The following is a 22455-nucleotide window of genomic DNA, read 5'->3' on the forward strand; positions in this document are numbered from 1 at the left end:
GTTTCAGGTTTGACCATGTCACTGGTTTTAACCCAACCCGATGTCCCTTCTAGAATGGTCCACACTCCAGCAGATAAAGTAGCTGTCTTCATGAGTGATTGCTTCCAGACCCAATGAAGAGAAACTCATGTGTTTGAAATACTTGCCATTCTTCTCCATTTCACCATAAAGTAGCCAATTTAATTTTGCACAATACTGTTTGATAACAACCATGTGTGTGTCTTCTGTATTTATATACTCAGGAAAGGACCTACTTGGTCAGTGTGAGATAATTTCACAAGAAAAATGGAACCAGATGTGACTCCTTTTTATTTGGCTCTTCGAACTCAAGCAATCTAATTCCCAGGGTCAGTCTTCACTTGGGTTTTCGGTTACCTTGCAGAAGAGGCTTCCTTTACGCCACGGTGTTTGCTTTTCTGAGGTACCTGACAAGCAGAGTGAACAAAAGATTTTAAGGCGTTGGTTCTCAGCTCAACACTTTCCAACATTTCCAGGCAGGAGATTCAATGGGATGGAAGTTTCTTCTTTTGGAATAGAACAAATCTGTCCAGTGGTAGGCTTATCCACTTCAATTAAACCATTCTTCCAGCGACCCAGAATATACAAGCACTTTGGTTCTAAAACCCAAGGTCATCTAGTGCTAACATGACTCACTCGAAACTCCAAAGCAAAGGAATTAGGCAGTGCTGACACTAGAGAAGGGCAGACTTCTCTCTCTTTTCATCTTATTTCCTCTTTTTCTTTTATCTCCATCCCAACTTGTGCCAGTAAGCCTGCCATGTACAGTGGTACAGTTTTGTGCACTGTTCAAAAGTCCTCAGCCAGGAGAGTGAGTGGAAGCTGAAAATCAGAATTCAGTCCATGCTATGCTGGTGAAGCCATGAACCCCAGCAGAGGGCACATCTACCCAGAGGAAAAGACGCTTTAAAAAACAACAACACGAAAAAGGACAAATTGCACACAAGTTGGTATCTTTGGGGCTGCATCTGCCCAGAAGTGTTCATTTTTTTAAGAAAGCTGTATGTACTAACCTTGCCCCTTGTACACTGGTGACGGCCTGAAAGATGAATATGCAAATGCATGAGTACTTTTCAATAGGCCATATTCCTGTGTTCTGCCCTGTTTGGGAGAGGTCCCAGGTAAGTCATTAGGAGAGGTTTTAGATTTGTGCCACTATGATTCCTGTGCCAGACATCACTAATCAATCCTGGAATTCTTTCCCACTAAACCCAGATTAGTCTCACAATCTTCCTGCACCCAGTCCTCAATCTCTACCTAGTAAACAGAGTTGGTATGCAAGGGAAACCTATCTGCCATCTGTCTCAGCTAGCTATTGCCATAATAATGCTGCATAACAAACAACCCCCAAACCCAGTGGCTTAACACAAGAATCATTTATTCTTGTTTACCCATCTTGGAGGCATCTAGGACTTGCAAATCCAGGGTGAATCAGGCCAGCTCTGCTCTCCCTCAAGCTGCAGTCCAGGTGGGCTTGGCTTCTCACTGTGGGTTGGGCTCAGGTCTGCTCAGTGTGTATCCAGTCTGGAGCCTGTGCTGAAGGGTCAGCAGCTGGCCAGTGGTCCCTTTTCTTCTGCTGAGAGCAGAGGCACAAAAGGGCAAGATCAGCCACACAAGCACATTTTTCATCTCTGCTCGTGTCACGTTCACTAACATTTCATCAGCCAAAGCCTGTGATGTAGCAAAGCCCCCACATCAAAGGGCAGGAAGTATGCCCCTCCCCCACTAAGACCACAAAGCAAGCGCTGTAACCAAGCACTGGAGCTACCACCTCATCTCTGTTTTCAGCCGGGGGGGGGTGAAACCACATCTGGTGTGATGTCCTCGACTTGGCTGCTGCCCCTTTTATATCATCATTAAACCCACCTTCCTTAGCCAGACCTCTTGGCCCAAGTGGGTGGATAGAAGGGAGGGCTGAACTTCAGAGCCCAAGATGCAAGGATGCAGTGGTTCCTCATATAGCCTGACCAGTGAGCCTGAGGCTTAACAGTACTTAAGATGAGCCTGAGACAGGCACTTACTCCAGGAAATGCATGCATGTCAACAAGTGAGAGGACCACGTGGATTCAAGGACCCTGGGCTTTAAGGTGTGTGATTTGGAAGAAATGAGAGCGTGAAGGAGAAAGAGTGGCTGTGATGGCAGATTAGGACAGAGGTGCCCTGACGGGAAGTCACCATGGGCGTGGAAATTCCTGCTTTTCATTTTTACTCATCAAAGCAAAGCACCCCTCTCGTCCATGGTATCTTATCACCACTATCAAAAGTTAACGCAGAAAATTACAGAGCCAGGGTTCTGCCCCGCCGGGAGTTCACGATCTGAGACACACAAGCAACAACCTTAGGGAGTGAAACACAAAGAACCAAGATAATATGAAGCAGACAGTGGCGAAGGGAGTTCCAACTGCAGATACAGGAAAATGGGGATTAATCCAGGTGGGCTGCCTGGAGGTGTGGACATTCAGGAGTTTCTTATGCAAGGGAAACTGTCATCCCAGAATGAAATCCTGACTTAATAGAGGTTATGGAAGCAGAAGTGGAGTGTGGGGAGCAAGGGCATTGACTGCAGGATAAGTTGAAGGGACGGGGTGGGCTGCAAGGAAAGTTCTGGAGTAGTCAGTCTTATGCAGCTCCATGGATAGTTGAGAACTTTGCCCCAACCTGACAAGAAGACTTTAGAAGGGCTTGTAGGGATTCCTCTTTAGAAAAGTCTAGCCACCTTAAAAAACAACAACAACAAAAAACCCTTACAATGGTGGATGTAAAAATGTGATCGCAAGATTCGTGACCTCCCAGTCAGGGGAATTAGGCAAAGGAGGGGTCCCCAAGTCTATGCGTGCCCCACCTGTCTCCCACCAAACCAAATCTGACTTGCCTCACCCTCCTGGGTCTGTGACCCTGTGGCTGCAGCTCCTGCCAGGCCAGGCTGTGTAAGTCCTTCCCTCCCGTATGACAGCAAAGCTGTGACGTAAGGATTCTCAGAATCCCTTTTCCAGATGCAGAAACGGAGTCTTCCTGACGCCCCGTGACTTGGCCTGAGGCCCATGTGTAGAGACTGAGAACGCTGGACATTGAACCTGTGCCTTTGGGATGCAGACCCCGCATCTTTCCATGCTCCTCTTTCTAAGACAGGTCACCTGCTTTAGAGACACTGCTGACGTTGTGTTCCTTTAGCCAGGGCCCGCCAGGGACTCTAGGATTTGCTTGTCAATCAGGCCAGGAGGGCTTCAGCCAGCCAAAGTACTGATGCAGCCTCATTTGCCACAGCAAACCAGAGAGTGTGGGTCCCAAAGCATCCAGGACCCTTGCGAAGGTTCTTTTATCAAGTGGGTCCCAGGGTTTCCCCTCCACACCTCAAAGTCCCGGCAAGTTTTCTTCTGGAGAGAAGTGAAGTGCGAGGGACAGCCGAGGGGGAGGCTGAGAGAAGCAGGCTCTTCCCTTTCAAGCCAGGTTAACTGAGTGTGGCTTCCAGGCAGGTCAGCCATTGATTTTTCCCCTCTCTTCTCCAGAGAGCACTGCCATAGTTACATGGATAAAAGCTGAGGAATAAAGACAGAATTGAATGGTCCAGGTTGAAAGAAGACTTTTGAAACAGGTTAGAAGACTCCAGCTGGGTGTGGGTTTGTCGTGGGAAAAGTCTGCTACCCAAGGAAGAGGCTCCTGTTGTTTCGATGTGCTTCAGAGGCAGGCGGGGGGCGGTGGAATTACCATTCCTTCCAAAAGCCGAAAAGAAATCTCTGGCTTTGGTCCGCCTTTTTGTTTCTTGTAGCTTGGTACCCACTGTTCTTTGAGTTTGACTTTGAGCTTGGATTTTTCTAAAAAGCATTTAGGGTTTGGCGTCTACGCTGTTAAGCGCAACACAGCCCACACTCGAGTTGCATTGATGCTAAGACTTCTGTCTTGAGGGAAAAAAAAAAAAAAATCTTGCTCAAAATCACCCCACAGGGTCTAGCAATGCTAGGACAGGTTGAGGGCAAGAAAGCTGCCTTACCTGAATGTGTGATGAAGCAGGTGCTGCTCTGCCCCCACCCCCCACCCCACCCCGCCCCACCCCATGGGACCGTTCCTGGAAGACGGACTCTCAGTAGAAATCTGTTCCTCTTTGGTAAAAAGAAAGTAGAGGAAAATGGTGGAATTGCAAAATAAGAACTGTCAATCCACAACCACACGTGCTCTAAGGGCGTCTAATGTGCCAGCAGGTATACTAAATAATGCAAAGAACCGTGTCCATTTTAGCCACTTTGCATGAGCACCTCAAGAAATAACATTAGTGAAAGAAAAAAAAAATTGGGCAAATTGGGTTCTTTTTTCGAGGCTGAAGAACTAAAGCTTTTGAGATCAGTTAGGAGAGAGAGAATATGTACAAAAGGCCATCAGTGTTCTGCATAGGCTGTGTCCACATCTCAAGAGCAAGAATATCGTTTTTGCACTTTTCACCTAGAGCAGAGGCTGCTAGTAGACTTTCATGCCAACTTTGGCAGAGAATCCTCTGCCCACCCCCTTTTAATCCTCCCTTGCAGTGGGCCAGTCGATGAGGTCTAGGAAGTCGTAGGTGCTAATGTTGGGAACATGCTCAAAGGAAGGGAGTATGCTCTTCTCCTCCTTCCTTTCCTCATTCCTGCTAGCTGGAATGACGATGTGATGTCTAGAGCTAGGGCAACACTTTTGGTCCATGAGGACAAAGGCCCCACTCTAGGGCAGTGGCTAAAATTTAGAGACCTGAACTTTTTGGTCTCAGGACCCCCCTTTACACTCTTAAACATTCTTAAAGATCACCCGAAAAAGTTTTCATCTGTGTTAGTTTTAGTTATGTATTTGGCTGTGCTGGCCACAGGCAAAAGTTCCCAGGCTAGAGAATGAACCTGCACTACGGAGGCACCCAAGCCACAGCAGTGACAATTCCAGATCCTTAACCTGCTTAGCTACCAGGGAATGCTTAAGTTATGTTTATTAATATTTATAAGATTATAAAATAAAACAGAAGAATTAATGCTACAACTATACACAGGCACATTTTCCATTAGTTTTCAGAGTAATGATATCATCACACATCATGTCACCTCTAGAACGCTCCACTGTGTACTGACCCTGGAGTGAGTGAGAATGAAAAGGTAAGTAACATCTTCAAATTATATTAAAACAGGGTTTTTTTTGTTTTGTTTTGTTTTTCTTTTTAAGGCCCCACCTGGAGCATATGGAAATTTCTGGGCTAGGGAATCGGAGCAGCAGCTGCAGACCTACACCACAACCACTGCAATGCTGGCTCTGAGCTCCATCTGAGACCTACAATGCAACTTGCAGCAACACCAGATCCTTAACCACCGAGCGAGGCCAGGGATTGAACCCGCATCCTCACAGAGGCTGTTGGGTCCTTAATCCACTGAGCCAAAATGGGAACAGCTGAACATTTTTTTTAAAAGGCAAAAATGTTCAGGAAGGCATTCCTTTTTGTCCTTGGTCATTTTTGAAATAAAACAAAACAAAACAAAAAAAACCTCCTCACTTTAACCTACACAATAAGGGGAGGCATAGATGACGTTGGAACCGCAGGATGCACCTTGATTTAAAGTTGGTCTGCATTGTAAAAACTGTTCACGACTAGGAAAGCACAAAGCAGGTTAAAGTTTAAAGATCTCCCCAACATTCCAGTGAGATGTGTGTTATTATCCCCCTTCTGAGGATGAGGAAGCTGAAACATGAAGGAACTTGCCAATTATTATAATAGAGTGTTTCCCGTTTTCAAAGCATCTCTCTTCATTAATTAATTCACCCACCCAACAAGCCTATAAGGTAGGTAAGTGCACTTTGTACTCACATCCAAGCATCCCTAAGTCCTTTATGGATCCTGAACTCATTAATATCCTTCCACCATCCCCTTCGTCTTGCTCTGCAGGTGGAAGAGGGAGTAGGCGTGTGGAGGGGATGCCTTACCTCCTCAAATTAAAAGGCCCGGCTGGGACCCTTTCCCCCCATGCCTCCTGTGAACTCCTCTCTGGGAGTCTGATATCAATTATATTTAGGGCAGAATTTACTGCAGTTATCTCCACCAGGGTGTGTCTTGCACACAGATCCATGGAGCATGGCTGCCAAGCCCAGAAATCTCCCGGCTTTGTTCTGTGTGCCCTTGGAAGCAGCCTATTTGAAGAAGTGCTAAGGCCATTCAGTGACCCCTCAAAACGTCTCAGCAGGTCTGAAATAGTCTAAAAGGAGGAAGGGCTATCAAGCTCTTCTGGCCCCCAGTGATGGTTGGGAAAGCCACTCCCCCCACCCCCAGTCTAGGGCTGGATACTGTTGCAAAACCTAACATGACATTTCTAACTTACAACATAACTGCCATGGGAACAGCTCAAGTGTTAGCATCCCTGCATGCAACTTAGCTTTATTAATATCGGGGAGGGAGGGAGAAAGAAATCGGGCAGCTTTGGGGAGCTGGGCATGGTATTCACAAAAACATTTCATAAATCTGTAAGCTATGACATACTTACGGTAAAGATATCAAAACTGGTCATATTACAAGGGGAAATGAATAAAGTAGGCTAACATAATTTTTCAGAATAACAAACATTTTTTAAATGAGTGTTGATTTTTCTCCCTCATAGCACTACTCCACAGATAATTCCAGAAAGGCCAGAATTATTATTGAAGAATGAGTAAAGATAAACCAGTATTTTGGCTTAAAATAATACAGAGAATTTACTCATTTTCAGTGTGATATGGATACACATAATAACATTCTTGCTCATATCTGTTTTTTGTCATTTCTTTTCTTCTTTCTAATTAAAAAAATAATCATGGGCAAGATTTTTTTTTTTTTTAAAAAGCAGCTCTCCCTATCCAAATCACCACACAAAAGCACTGTAACAAGTCACAATTGCCACAACCCTCAATGACACATCAGTAGATGGAGTTCACATTTGACTTGGAATCCACACCCACCCATTGATGAGGTGAGGTCCAAGAGGAAGAACTCTTGCATTCCCTGCCATTATAACTGCCCCATCATCAACAACCCGAGACACCCTTTTTATGATAAGTAACCAAGTCATGGGTGACACTTCAAGTAATAATGAAAAGGTCTGGAATGCCTGCTCTAGACGAGGGCACACCACATGTGGTCCCCAAGCTGATGTCGGTTCATGAGCTGCTATTACTCGTACTGATGAAGTAAGAACAGAAATTGAGAATGAGCATTTAGAAAGTTTAATAGTGATTTGGTGTTGCCAAGACTTCCAAGCACATGATCAGTGGGCTCCTCTCACTCAATAGTGTATAGACGTTTCTGGAAATGTTCAACTTGCGTGATGAGTCCGGTGAGGACAGCGGTCTGTTAGTCTTGGGCAGTAGGACCATATATTGGTGTTTGATGGACTGCAAATGAAAACAAAACAAAAGCCCAAAATAACCACAGAAAGCTTGAGAAGCGCCATGGTAACCTGTTTTAGTTGTGAGACCAGCCCTAGTGATTTATCTTCTATAGAGCTGAGTTTCACCCTGCTAGACAGCCTTAAGGGTAGAGATTTGAATTCCTAACAAGAACACCCTGTTGTGTGAACAAGTCCTTCCAAGCTGGAAAGTCCGTATTTGGGAGGGAATTGGAGCTGGTCTGGAGGAGCAAGAAAGAACTCTCTTGCCCTGGAGATTGCCGGGTCAGTAGCTAGAGCCTGTGTGGACTCTATCACATACTCAGACCCTCAGACCAGCAAATCTTCTAATTCCCCAGCTGCATCCAGATCCCCACTCCCCAACTTCCCACTTCCAGATTTTTTTTTTTTTGCTATTTTAGGGCCACACCCATGGCATATGCATGTTCCCAGGCTAGGGGTCCAACTGGAGCTCTAGCTGCCAGCCACAGCCACAGCCACACAGGATCCAAGCCACATTGTGACCTACACCACAGCTCACAGCAACACCAGATCCTTAACCCAGGGGGCAAGGCCAGGGATTCAACCCCCCTTCTCATGGATCCTAGTCGGGTTTGTTGACCGCTGAGCCACGAAGGGAGCTCCCACTTCCAGAAATTTTAATGCAAGGCAAAACCTCTTCCTTCACAAAACTCTTGATGGGCACAGTGTTTGATCAAAGAGGAGATGGAGTCTGTCCTTTGGTCACTGAGCTACTCAGGAACACCTGTCACTGGCTGGCTCATCTAGAGCACGTATCAGAGGTGCTTGGCACTGATACGGATGTGGTGGTGAGCACAAGAGGGGTTCCCCCTGACCCCCATCTCAGTCAGTGGATTTCTCGGGTGATTTCCTAGGTCGAAATTTTGAAAGGTGAGTTTGTGCCAATATTGTTCTTCAGAGGCCAGGGGACAAATGATGTCCAGAAAAAGTCAATGGCTGGAGGTGTGGTACCCAGTACCACTCTTCACACCTCTCCCTTGGCCCCTTCTTGTGCCCCTGGGTCTTCTTTAAGCCAAGTTGGAATCAAATATCCAGGAAAGAAATATTCTAGGAGTTAACTGGTGGCCCAGTGGTTAAAGGATCTGGCACTTCCACTGCTGCAGCTCAGGTCGCTGCTGAAATATTCTAAACCACAGTTCAAGGAGTTCCTGTTGTGGCTCGGCGGTAATGAATCCAACTGGTATCCAAGAGGACGAGGGAGGGTTTGATGCCTGGCCTCTCTCAGTGGGCTAAGCATATGGGGTTGCCGTGAACTGTGGTGCAGGTGGCAGACAAGGCTTGGATCTGACATGGCTGTGGTGTAGGCCAGCAGCTACAGCTCCAATTCGACCCCTAGCCTGGGAACTTCCATATGCTACAGGTGCAACCCTAAAAAACAAACCAATAAATAAATAAAATCATAGTTTAAGAACAGTGTGTCTATAATTAAGAAAAGATTTTGGGGAGTTCCCGTTGCAGCTCAGCAGGTTAAGAACCCAACGAGTAACCATGAGGATGCAGGTTCGGTCCCGGGCCTCATTCAGTGGGTTAAGGATCTGGAGCTGCTGTGGCTATGGCGTAGGCCGATTCGACCCCTAGCCTGGGAACTCCCATATGCTGCAGGTTCGTCCCTAGAAAGCAAACAAAGAAAAGACAAGATTTTCAATTCTTAAACGGAAAATCCAACATGTGTTAAATGCATAGAGAAACACATGAGAAAGCTGAACACTTGAAACATTTCATCTTTGAAAGAACACAGATTTCTAAGAAAATGCCTCTGCTGCGGCATCTTAAATATTTGCTTGTTGTTAATTGACAGTCACGTCAGCGTGAGAAGAATGGTCTGAGAAACAGTTCTTTGGCCAGGGCACGACAGGCTGCTTTGTTCTTTAATATTTTTCAGGAATTGCGAAAGCACAGTTAAGTATCTCTTGGTACTGAATCATAACGGAAAGCCTCAAAATTCAAGAATTCTCTTCCAGGCAAAAGTGGGGATACAGTTCTGCCTAGAAGTGGGCATGACCCAGGAGACAGTGGCTCAGCTTCCTTTAAAGTATAAACTTCCCGAATGACTAACTTTAGATTAAAGATAAGTCTACCGATGGATTCAGAGAAGGTTAATTAAAAATGCTGTTCCTCAGTGTTGGGTGAACTTGAGCGAATTGTGCAGGGCACCTTCCCTGGGGTAACTCACCACCACCCCCCCACCTTCCCCCGTTTTTTTCTCGTTATCTTCTTTTTTTTTCCCTGCCTTTCCTTGTCTTTACTTTTTCCTTCTTTCTTTCTCTTTCGTCTTTCTTTCTTCTCTCCCTTCACTTTTTCTCCTCATCTTTCTTTCTCTGTCTTTGCTTCTTACCTTCCTAATATTCGTCCTTTTAAACACTCTTCCTTCTTTCTTTTTTTTCTCTCTTGGCTTTCTTCTTTCCTGTTTCTTCCTCCCTGTGTATCTCTCCTTCCTGCCTCTCGTTTAAAAAAAAAATCTTTCTCGCCTTCTTTGTCTTTCTGTTTCTTTCTATCATCTTTCTCTTTCTTCTACTTGTCTTTCTTTCTTCCTTCCTTCTTTTCCTTATTTAATTAAAAAAGAATCCTAGGAGTTCTCTTTGTGGCTCAGTGGTTAAGGAACCCGATTAGGATCCATGAGGATGCAGTTTCGATCCCTGGCTTCGCTCGGTGGGTTAAGGATCTGGCATTGTGTGAGTGGTGGTGTAGGTCACAGATGGAGCTCAGATCCCACATTGCTGTGGCTGTGGTATAGACAAGGGGCTGCAGCTCCGATTAAACCCGAAGCCTGGAAACCTCCATAGGCCGTGGGTGTGGCCCTAAAAAGCAAAAAAAAAAAAAAAAAAAAAAAAAAAAAGAAAAGAAAAGAAAAAAGAAATAAAAATAAAAATACAAAAGAATCCTAGGTATGGGGGCAAAACTCTTTTCCCGGATTGGCTCTATCCATGCAGTGCTTACCAATGAACTCTAAGCTTGGAGAAAGAAAAACACAAAAGGCTGGCAATCACTTCTTATCTCCAAGGCAGTAAAATGTCTTGATAGAACATAACTTGTTGAAATTAGTACCAATGCTCAACTTTGCCCCCTACTAGTGTTTCCTTCGCAGAGTTGTTCTGTGCAACTTTCTTTACAATCTCAGAAGCATTAAATCTTCATTAATATAAGCCAATGTATTTATGGTGTCAAAATGCGTTTTAGAAAACCCAACAGCAGCCGTTACCCTCGTTGCCTCATTATCAATAATCTAGCCTCACGCCTTTTGTGTGTCATTTCTTTACACAATATACTATCACTGATGACTTTTAGCAAATACATCATGGCAAAGGATTACTCTCATCAGAAGCAGCCTTTGAAAAGGATATGCTAATTTCTAGGGAGCAAGAAAACATCAAAACAGTGCCAGCAAATAGCCAAGGGACTTTTATGTCTTAATATCCTTCAGAAGTGCTTTATCTCTTAGTGCAACGTGTAACATAATATAAACAGGAAATGAAACAGCCACAGCATCAAAGAAGCACTGGCCATGGCTGTAATTTCAGATCAGGTTTAATAAAGGTTATCTACAGTAGGCTAATCAAACCAAAGGGAGCATGTTTTAAAGACCCATTTGATAATTTCCATTTAAGGCGCCTTATCAAAGAGATCCCAACAATGTCCCGTGACTGCTGCTCCATCTTTGTACCTTCTTTGCAATGGGACCCCCTTGGTTGGTTGCAAGGCTGTTTTGGTGTCCTAATTTTTAGATGCTTCTAATTCGGAGGTGATCAGCTTATCAGAAGTTGGCCTACTTTCATGCAGGCCCTGCTGCCCAGTATATGTGGATCCAAATTGGAAAAGAGCCTCTGGAAAGGCACCCCGCCCTCACATCCAGATCCACAGCCAAGGAGAAAGCGAGCTGACCTGTCTGTGAAAGTACTTGGTGGCTCCGACCGGATAAGCCCCATCTAAGTCTTACCGACTTGGGACAGCTCAGTTCACGGCTTTTTACCAGAGCGTGAACTTGGGAGCAACCTCAAGAAACAGTCCTTCCTCTACTTATTCTTAAGTCGCACAGCCTTCGAGGTTCTGATTTAGGTGCCAAAAATGGCTCTTGGGATTCCTGAGTCGGCAAATGACCAAGACAAGGAATCCAGTCTTCTCTCTGCTCCGTCCTGAACAGAAGTGCTTTTGGCAGCCGTAAGGCTGGAGAGGCACAGACCGAGAACAGAAGGCAGATTCAACGGCACACTGGAGCTGCTCCTGGGAGCCATGCTGTGGACGGATGCGACACAGCCGATATCTCCCAGCTGGGAAGTCTGGGCTGTGGGGAGGGCTGTAGACTGGGAGCGGTCAGGGTCAGGGCGGGGGTGATGGGTCTGTTGGAGGTGCCCGGCTGTCCCCACATTTGCAAGTGAAAGACATCCATCCAGCTCCTCCCCAAGGATGACCTTGGAGGTACCCAAGGTCAGATGGGCCATCTGAGTCTCTGCCCCGCCTTCTCCCTGGGGGAGGCAAGTCTGGGAGGGAAAAGTCAACCCCTCAGCAATTGGGCCTGGCTCAGCGGGGGGGCCCAAGAGGGTCACTTTGATAATTCCTCCCTTCGAGTCATTTCCAACAAAATTCAATAACCTCCAGCCCATTTCTTAGTTGGCCTGCTCCCCGAGGGTCTGGGGGTGGGATGAGTGGGGGTGTGTCTGGCTGGGGACCCTCATAATTTTCATTGCCCCATGTCCCCCACCCCCCAGTATCCCAGTTTCCCAGCTCTCAGCCCCTCCATCGAGGAGTCCCTGCTTTTTCCCAGGCCTTGACCCTGGCCCCCTGCAGACCCCAGGAAGAAGGGAGAGGGGGCCTCCTGGCACAGGGCCTGCAACCCATCCATCTCAGCCCGTCCCGGCAGGCTAGGGCCGCATCTGCCCCCCAACCCCCAGCTGTTGCCATGACAGGCCCCCGTGCAGTGGGGAGCCAGGCGAGCCAGGCGCCGGTGGCCAGGGCAAGAAGGGTCAGCACCACGGCTGGGGTGATGCCATATGCCAAGGCCCACCGCTCGGGGCCGCATCCGCCAACCGTTGCCCATCCAGCCCCCTCCCAGCCATTGTTGTAGCAGCTGGAGGGCGGAGGGTCTTCTGTGCTTTGTTGAGAGATATCCTGTCTGTTTCATCTCTTCCCAGGTCCTCCAGCCCCCAGCAGAGGCCCTGCCTGCCCGGCCCCAGCGCACCACATGGCTGCGAGCCGGGGCTACGTGAGAGCCATGTGGATGAGCCGGAGCAGAGGGCTGAGGGTCCGGTCCCCATCGAGGCCCACCCCCCCCCCCGGCCCCCTCCCCACCCAGACCCAGAATCTAGCCCCACTCACTCAGCTCAGTCTTGACAAAGTCCCCGGACACCAGTAGCCCAGCCCATCCGAATTCCAAACCGGGCCTGTCATCTCTCCACCCTTAGATTCTGTGTGTAGGAATCTGATAAAACAAAAACTCAGTCACTCCCACAAACAATGCCGGCTGCACCATCCATTCAGGATAACAGATCAAAGGCGCCAAGGACAGAGTCGTAAACATCAATCTCAGCCCCCCCAAGACCTTGATCCCGCGATCTTAACCCCACCCGTTGCAAGCCGAGGGGTGCAAAACGTTGTGTGCCGACTCTGGGATGGCTCTGAGGACAAGTGGAATTCCTTCCGTGGGAAAAGTTCAAGGGAAAGCAAGCTTGTCAACATCCAACGTAAAGGTTTGCCTGTAACGGGAGTTCAGCTTTGAGTGTTTCCCGTCCCTGGAACTTCCCAGCCAATAGGGAGATTGCCTGGCTAAGGGGCAAAGGTGGGAGGTTAAAGCCACAGGCAACTGCCTACTACTATTACTTTTATTTGCTTTTATTTATTTATTTATTTTTTGTCTTTGGTCTCTTTGGGGCTGCACCTGTGGCGTCTGGAGGTTCCCAGGCCAGGCCGCCAGCCTACGCCACAGCCACAGCAACACAGGATCCGAGCCGCGTCTGCGACCCACACCACACCCCTCATGGAAATGCTGGATCCTTAACCCACTGAGCGAGGCCAGGGATTGAACCCGCTTCCTCATGGGGGCTAGTCAGATTTGTTTCCCCAACCCACAACGGGAACTCCTATTATTTTTAATTTCGTTTACTCGATGAGTGTTTACGGAAGGACTTATTTTCACACCAGCCCAGAGAGACATCTAATAGAGGTGAGAACCCAGCCTGTTTGACACGGATATTCTGTTCCACCCTTCAGAGTGGCAGTGGGTCATTCTCTATGCTCTGTCACCATGTCAGCTTCTTTGGGAAACCAAAGCGACCCAGGTGAACTTGAATAGACCAGGGCTTCGGTGCAGCTCTGCCACTGATTAGCTGTGGGAGGCTGGACTTCCTCTTCTGTAAACCTCAGGATTGCTCTGAGGATGAAGCTGTCAAAAATTACGATGAGTAGGAGTTCCCGTCGTGGCACAGCAGAAAGGAATCTGACTAGGAACCATGAGGTTGCAGGTTTGATCCCTGGCCTTGCTCAGTGGGTTAAGGATCTGGTGTTGCTGTGAGCTGTGGTGTAGGCCAGTGGCTACAGCTCTGATTAGACCCCCAGCCTGGGAACCTCCATATGCCACGGGTGCAGCCCTAAAAAGACAAAAAAAAAAAAAAAAAAATTACGATGAGTACACAGTGTAGACCAGGCAGGGTGCTAGGCACATACCCTGTCCTTTTTGACTGCTCTCAACCACACCTACACTCGAAGGCAGGAACTATTGTTATTCACATTTTACAAACACGGAAGCCAAGGCACAGAAGGGTCCAGTAAGTTGCCCAAGGTCACACAGCTACTTGATGGTGCCATTGAACTTTGAACCCAGACACACATGCATAAATATCAACTTCTCATGTGCAAGGGCAAGGCAAAAAAATCTCAACCTTTGCCGCCCTAGATGGGAGCCTCAGCCACGCGTGGAGAGCAGAGACATGGAAGAGCCTCATCATTGCAATACATTCTATTGGGCAACACGGATTAAACAGGCATTGTGCAACATTTTGAGCGGTGAAATTGTGTTTCTCTAATAAATGCGTGCATGAAACTTCAGTGTTTCAAATAGAGTGCCATTTTGTAAAGTCCAACTCTTAACATTTGCTAATCACACAAGGCAGAATCATAACGTTTTGTATCTGTTAGTTTATAAGCATTTTCATTGTAAAATATTACATGTGGACACGCAAAAAATGCAGAGGACTCACACACATACAGTTTCATGAATAATTACAAATTGGCACCCCTATAATCACCTCCCTGGGCCAGACATTGAACTTGCCAGGATTTGAGATATTCCCTTGCATTTTTCCCATCAAATTCCCTTCCATCCCCCAGAATTCACTGCCATCATGAGGCTGTTTTGCTTAATGAAAAAAAGATTAAATTGATGAAAAAAATTAAATATTTTAATAGTAAATATAAAATATTAGATATGAGATTGGCGCATGAGTTAAGAATGATTTCTAGGGAACTATACCTATTATTTGGTAATAACCTATAAGGGAAAAAATCTGAAAAGGAACATATTTCTATGTATAACTGAATCACTTTGTTGTACACCTGAACCTAACACAGCATTGTTTTACTGTACTTCCGTTTAAAAAAGAAAAGGGAAAAAAAAAATAAAAGAATGGTTTCTACATTCTTAAATTGTTGGGAAAAAAAAATCAGAAGAACAATGTTTCATGACACTTGAAAATATACAAAGTTCAAATGTCAGGGCCCACAAATAAAACTTTATTAGAACAAAACCATGCTTCTTCTACGTATTATCTGTGGCTGTTTTGCCTTACAACGTAGAGCTGAGTGAGCGTGACAGAGGCTGGTTGTCCCACAAAACTGAGAAGATTTATGATCTGGCCTTTCACATAAAAAGTTTGCCTACCCTTAATCTAGATAACAATTCTTTTTTTTTTTTTTTTTTTTTTACAGCCACATCTGTGGCGTATGGAAATTCCCAGGCTTGGGGGCAGTCCAGTCGGAGCTGTAGCTGAGGTCTATGCCACAGCTTGTGGCAATGCTGGATCCTTATACCACTGAGTGAGCCCACATCCTCACAGAGAAAACGTCAGGTCCTTAACCCGCTAAGCTACAATGCGAACTCCAACAATTCATTCTTGAGCCAGCCTCCGTACCCAAAATATTGTAAATTATTTCAGTATTTTTGTTTGGGTTATCCAGGAACACAAGACTTCTGATTCACAGAAAAGGTCGACAGAGGTTTGCTTTTTTTTTTTTACCTAACCTACCTTGCAATTTCAGAATACTCTTTAATTAAACCGATCTGAAGACTGAAACAAGAAGTAGCTTGAAATCTTATTTCCTCGTTGAAATACATGCAAGACCTAAACTTGGCTTACATTCTCTGTGGGAAACACTCTTAACTTAGAATAAACGCAAAAAAAAAAAAATCTACGATATTATCAGGATGACATGTTATAAGTTTACTTATTCTTGTGCAACTGGAAATAAGGAAATGCCAAGAACATGAGCTGAGCAGATGTGCCTGAGTGCCGCCTACATTTGCTGCAGCGCTGCACAATTTTGGGTGAGCAATTTGCCAATGCTGAATTTAGAAAGAGACCAGATTTTCCTCTTCTAATCAATGACACATTGACAAGAAGTTCAAATATGTGCCCAGAGACACTTGTGGTTTCTGATAGGTCATGATTGAATAGGTAACACTGTGGATAGACCCGTTGGTGTTAAGCACAATTTTTAAAACAGTCTTAATTTTTTTTTCTATCGCTCTCTTTTTTCTTTTTTGGCTGCCATGCGGCATATGGAGTTCTCAGGCCAGGGATCAGATCCAAGCCACAGTTGTGACCCATGCTGCAGGAGTGGCAACACTGGATCCTTAATCCACTGTGCCGGGCTAGGAATCGAACCTACATCCCAGTGCTCCAGAGACACCGCCGAGCCCGTTGAGCCACGGTGGGAATGCCTGTCTTAATTTTTTAATTTATTTTACTTATTTATTTATTTTTTATTTTTTTTGCTTTTTAGGGCCGCACCCAAGGCACATGAAGGTTCCCAGGCTAGTGGCTGAATCAGAGCTACAGCTGCCCGCCTGCGCCATAGCCACAGTGACTTGGGACCCAAGCCGCATCTGTGACCTACACCACAGCTCATGGTAATGCCAGATCCTTAACCCACTGAGTGAGGGATTGAATCTGCATCCTCATGGATCCTAGTTGGTTTCGTTAACTGTTGAGCCACGAAGGGAACACCTTTTTTTTTTTTTTTTTTTAATTAAAATTGAATGCAATGGTTGAGGAACCCCCAATTCCTCACACACACTGCCCTAGAGTGTCCCTAGGATTAGGGAAGGAGCTGGAATGTGTTGCTAATGATCCTTAGGGGGTATTTGCAAAAAGTACAAAGCTGAAGGTGAGTCTGCACATCAAAACTGGGGAGGGAGGCATTAGAGGCATAACACAGACCGCACAGAGTCGAGTCCAGCAAAGCCTTGGGGTATGCAGGGAGGCTCTTCCCTGGCGTTGAGCCAGGTTGCAAACATAAATGAAGGGGGAATAAATTAGCACGGGCAGGCAGTGGATTTTCACCCTCCCGGAACCTTCCTGAGCAAATCCCAACCCTCTGCAGCCTTTCTCTTTCCCAGCCTCCATCCCACCATGGTTCTCTCTTACACCTGCTTCTTCCCTGACGCCTGCCACCCTTCCCCCGGTCCCCTCCCAGGCAGACGACTCTGGGGGACCCTGCTGGGACCAGCATTTACACTTCCATATACGAGATTGGAGAATTTACGCCAATGGTTATTATTATTATTATATTAGTATTTTATTTTCATTATTAAAATGATCGAAATATTTATTGGAAAGGCAACATTTTATACCAATAGCTTAAATGGAAAAAAAGCAGGACCACCATGCATAGAAAGATACAAGGTGGGAACAAAGCAACATAAAGTTAGATTCCATCTGGCTACTGTTTCAGCTGAGGGTTCTGAGCCTGGGTTCCTTTCTCTCTGCTGTTTGAAGTGGGGGAATGGGTAGGCTGGAGAGGGGCTGAGCCTTGCGCTTTGCCTGGAAGGGAGTTACAAGTAGGAGTGGGTGTCTCTGCTGTGTGATTCAGCACTTTGGGGCTATACTCCTTTAGAATCTAAAATCACCTCCCTGGAGTTCCCAGGTGACACAGTGGGTTAAGGACCTGGTGTTGTCACTGATGTGGCTTGGGAAATTCCACATGCTGTGGGCACAGCCAAAAAAAAAAAAATATATATATATATATATATATATATTCCTTCCTGGGGGTCACATGCCTCCCACACCCTGGGAGGGCATGTAACTAGGAGCACAGACTTGGGGCCACAGCTGCTCCTGATCAGCTCTGGGACCCCTTCATGTTCTCACATTTCTGTGCCTCCCTCGTTCCTTCTGTCCAAGGACCTGGTCATCCCCTAGCTCACTGCTTCAGAGAGCGGTGACGAGCATTCAGTGAGATGCCACATGCAATGTTCTCAACAAGCTCCCATCCTATAGGGAGGGCTTACCAAATGCATTCACTTATTCGGCAACTATTTCTCGTCCACCTGCAGTGGGCCGGACCCTGCTCTGGGCACTGAAGACTCTGTCACTACCAAAACCTCCCTGCCTGTGGGGAGTTGCGTTCTGGGGTTGACTATGATTGCGGCCAAAGACTCTGATGACGAGAGCACTTGAACGACCCCTAGACGTCATAGTGACATCATTTCAGTCAGGCAGAAACCTGGGGGGAGCCTGGGGTCTCACAGCAGTTTTACCTTCCAAGCGCCTGGCCTGCGTCATCCATGCCCTCTCCCCGGCATTCTTGTCCCAGAGCCCACGGAGGCCTCCTTTGCGGCTCCACGGAAAGCTTTGTGGCAAAGAACCCCGCCCTCAGGGATGAGATCAAAGGCTCCAGGTAACCAAGGCAACCTGTGAGAGGGGCTCTGGGATGCTGCCTCCCCCTCCGCAGTCATCTTCGGCTGGAGCTGAGCTGTGTGGTCCATGTTTTCCAAGTGGGGCTGCAATGCTCCAAAGAACGAGGTCCCTCGAAGGTGTTTTCTCTGCCTTCCTAACGTGTCGCTGTCTTAGATTGAGCGCCTTGAGAAGCAGACCCAGAGAAGAGGATTCTGGGGCCAATGGTTTACTTGGGAGTTGATTCCTGGAGGAGGAGAATCCTCGGAGGAGACGGGTAAAGTGAGACAGAAAGGGGAAGGCCGACGACACAGGGTGTGTGGTCAAGCAAGGGACCACTAAGGGAAACAGGAACTTGTTCTCACTAGAGAACTTGGGGAGACAGTGGGTGTCCATCTTCGAACATCCTGCCCTGTAGCCACCCCTTCCTGCCCTGGTTAACGATGCACTGATGTCTTCTCTCCAAATTCACGTCGAAATCCTAACCCCAATGCGGTAGTATTAGGAGGTGGGACCTTTGGTAGGTAATTAGGTCCTGGATGGGATTTGTGCTCTTATAAAAGGGGCCCCAGAGAGCTCCCCAGCCCTCTTTCCACTGTGCCAGGACAAGACAGGAGGCTGCCAGTCTGCAACTGGAAGAGGGCCTTTCCCAGAACCTGACCCTGCAGACACCTTGATCTTGGACTTCTATTCTCCAAAGCTGTGAGAAATATACTTTGGGGGTTTGGAATTTACTCCATCTATGGTCATTTAATTTTAGCAGCCCAAACTAAGACAGGAGTCTTTGGTAGAGGGTAGGTTTCTCTCATTGTAAGAAAAATGCCAAAGCAGTCAAAGGCCTCTCACTCACCAGCTCCACCCCCACAGGAAGGGGACGCCTCTGTCCCAGCATTGCGGGCAAGCCAGAGAGTCACTCTGATGCTCAGACGGAGCTCACACTGCAGCCCTGAGCCAAGGGTGGAGTCCAGGGACCCAGGGGCGGGATGTGCAGATTCGCCCAGCCTAGGCAGTGCTCCCTCCCCAGCATTGCGTGGATTTAAAACAGAGACCCAGGAAACGCAGGATGCAGGCATCTGCTCCACAGCAGTGAGAAAAGGGTCTGGACTAATTAGCGAGCACTAGATTTCTACACTCAAAGGCACCAGGGGTCTCCTGCAGGTATCACAAACCAAACCACCAGCGATGGGGGAGGCAGGCCGCTAAGAGGCTGCTGTGTTCCGAGGGAGGGTGCCCACCCAGCCAGAGCAACCAGAACTGCTCTCAGCCCTGGGCAAGGGCTGCCACCAGAGAATGTGGGCCCAGGGGTGCCAGATTTTCTGATATTTCAAGAGCTGCCAGAAATCTGGATTTTCATATGAACTCTCTCCATCTGAAATGTTGGAAACAAATTCAAAATGTTTTGGATACTACACGAGCCAAATCACACACATCTGGGGGCCAGACGCAACCTTGGAATGCCAGTTTTCAACTCGGATGCAGATCCACCCGAGGATTTTAGAGAAGGGGAAGTCGAGCTGTCCCAGAGAGGGTCAGCCACTTACCCAAAGTCACTGCTCAACCGCAGAGCTGGGGCTGGGATCCCTTTTTTGTTTGTTTTTGGCCGTGCCCGCAGCATGCCGAAGTTCCTGGTACAGGGATTGAACCTGCGCCGTAGCCGTTACCCAAGTCCTCTGGCAGTGACAATGCCAGATCCTTAACCCGCTATGCCACAAGGGAACTCCCTGGGACCCCGTCTTACCACTGAGGTCTGTTCTATTTGCCAATCCATTGTCCTTGCGAAAGAGTCACTCAGTGCCCAAAGTGGGGAGGAAACGACACCGCACGGGCTAGATCCAGCTGGCCGCCTGTGTTTGCAAATAAAGTTTTACTGGAACACAGCCATGCACAATTGTTTACATATTGTCCGCGGCTGCTTTCCCACTACAAAGGCGGAATGGAGTCCTGGAGACAGAGACCACGTGGTCCACAAAGCCGAAAGGATTTACTCTCTGAACCTTTCCTGGGAAAGGTTGCCAATCCGTGCTCTAGGTCCCTGACATTTGCAGATGTCCTGTTTCTTGCTGCAACTATTCACAGAGAGGCCAATGGTCTGAGCTAGTCGTCAGGAACAGGTCTGAATCCTACTTGCCATACGGCAGATCCCTAGACGGGTAGGGAGGGAGCCCAGCAGCGGAAGCTTATTTCATCCTGAGTGAGTTATTCCCATGAGATGGAGATAAAGGAAGATTCACTGCCAGCATCCCCATCACCAGCTTCTCTTTGTTTGTAGGAAAGAGCGCTGACCAGAAAAAGAAATTAAGGGGAATTAAGAGGCTTAGGAATATGAAGGTTCTTTCAAGTCAGTAGAAATTTTAGATAAACGGTAGCGTGTTGGGGATAGCAGTGGACAGGACACACACACATACCTGCTCCAAGCTGCGCAAAAATTGCACATCGCGATTGAGACAGCAAAGATCCGTTTGGAGAGATTGATAGCCCGTGTGAGACTCAGCCAGGAAACATGATCTCCGGAATGTCTAAGGAGATCTGTCAGAGGAGCCTCTGTTCCCCTGGCTTCGCGCTTCCACCAGAGTGATGTTTCAGCTTCAGGGCTGGTTGGTCTGATCAGCGAGGTGGACGGGAGAAGCTGGGATGCTTGGCTCGGGCTCCCTGGCTCATCTTGGCCACAGATGGTGGTGGCGATGCAGTCCCATCCTTTCTCTGCTACAGGAAGGCTCTCCGCTCTGGTGGGATGGGGCCCACAGCTCTATCAGGGTTGAAGTGAATAAGGATGTTTGGGGGATGTCTGATTCCAGGGGACACACTTAGCAAGCCCATCATGGCCCTATGCCCAGGCCACCGCTTCTTTTTTTTTTTTTTTTTTTTTTTGGCTGTGCCCTCAGCCTGTGGAAGTTCCTGGGCCATGGGTCAAACCAGTGCCACAGCAGCGACCTGAGCTGCAGCAGTAGTGACAATGATGGATCCCTCACCCACTGAGCCATATGGGAACTCCCCAAGCCATGACTTCTAATTCAGTTTTTATCACTGATGACCTCCAGCTCTCTGAATCCCCCCCTCCAATTTCCCTCCATTTGGAACTTGGAAAAGAGAAAGAGAGGTTATATATTTGAAGCAACTCGTGGTGAGGTAGCAGTGCAGCTATTTTTATGATGCATCTTATAGGGGAATTGTCTGTTACAGCTAAAGTCACATACTTGGGGATTTTCATGTTCCCTGTTCAAATGTCAAGCAATGCCTCTTCTCACTTGGGCCCTAACAATCTTCTGGGAGCCATGCACTTTGAAAGCAGGATAAGCAGCCCAGCCCTGGCGTTTCCTTTGAGGCTCAGTGGACTAAGAACACGACATAGTGTCCGTAAGGATCCCTGGCCTCCATGAGTGGGTTAAAGATCTTGCATTGCCACAAGCTGCGGTGTAGGTTGCAGACGCGGCTCGGATCCTGCATTGCTGTGGCTGTGGTGTAGGTCAGCAGTTGTAGCTCCAATTCAACCCCCAGCCTGGGAACTTCCATATGCCGCAGGTTCGGCCTTAAAAAAAGCAGCAGCAGCAGCCCAGTCCAAGTGTCAATACATGACCAATAAGCATTTGTTTAACGTATATACAGTAAATACGTGATTGAATAAAACACCATAGAACTGTTCAGTACGTCGTAGACTACAGGCTAATGGATATACTCTCTGCGGTCAAGTGGATTAATGGGTTTGGTGTTTGTTGTCTGTGATTTGAACCCCAAGACAGCTATCATTACCTGTTCTTTCAGCAAGTTCCTTGGAAGCTAAGAAGGAATTTCTCAGGTCTCACAAACCAAGAGGTAAGACTAGATTGCCTCAAAGGGGAGGTGTGGAGGTACGTCCCCAGAAGATAAACATACCTTAAACCCCCTACACGCTCCTTGGACATTACTGTCTTTTCTGTCACCCAAGGGCCATTCTTCACTTAGAGTCAAATTGTTAAAGTTCTAAGAAGCCGCCCCAGTGCATAGGACGCCTGCTGCCGATTATTCGAAAAGGTATTTCTCAAAAAAAAAAAAAAAAAAAATTCTTTTGGCTTTTTATTCTAAGATTAGCTGGAAGCAAACAAAGTTAGAAGGCCTACCTGGGAGTTCCCATCGTGGCTCAGTGGATTAAGGACCCGACAGAGTGTCTGTGAGGATGTGGG

The 22455-nt window shown here is 47.2% G+C and overlaps 1 long non-coding RNA gene across 2 annotated transcripts; it reads right to left on the reverse strand.

Annotated features, from left to right (window-relative positions):
* Positions 1-288: 288 nt before the first annotated feature.
* LOC146398047 (uncharacterized) lies at positions 289-21060 on the reverse strand. 2 transcript variants are annotated; one of them, XR_014820359.1, is made up of 5 exons: positions 20704-20900; positions 12729-12831; positions 2891-7383; positions 1410-1591; positions 289-425 (listed from the first exon to the last, which is right to left on the reverse strand). It is a non-coding gene; the product is annotated as an uncharacterized LOC146398047 (long non-coding RNA). The 2 variants fall into 2 exon arrangements; XR_014820360.1 differs by lacking the exons at positions 289-425; positions 1410-1591 and adding an exon at positions 18163-20576 and having other exon boundaries at positions 6367-7383; positions 20704-21060.
* Between the last annotated feature and the right edge of the window lie 1395 nt (positions 21061-22455).

The sequence above is a fragment of the Sus scrofa genome, chromosome 12 (assembly GCF_054392235.1).
Source record: "Sus scrofa isolate SSC_HxYL_T2T_F1_AM1 chromosome 12, Sscrofa_HxYL_maternal_Yorkshire_Landrace_v2.0, whole genome shotgun sequence".
NCBI lineage: Eukaryota > Metazoa > Chordata > Mammalia > Artiodactyla > Suidae > Sus > Sus scrofa.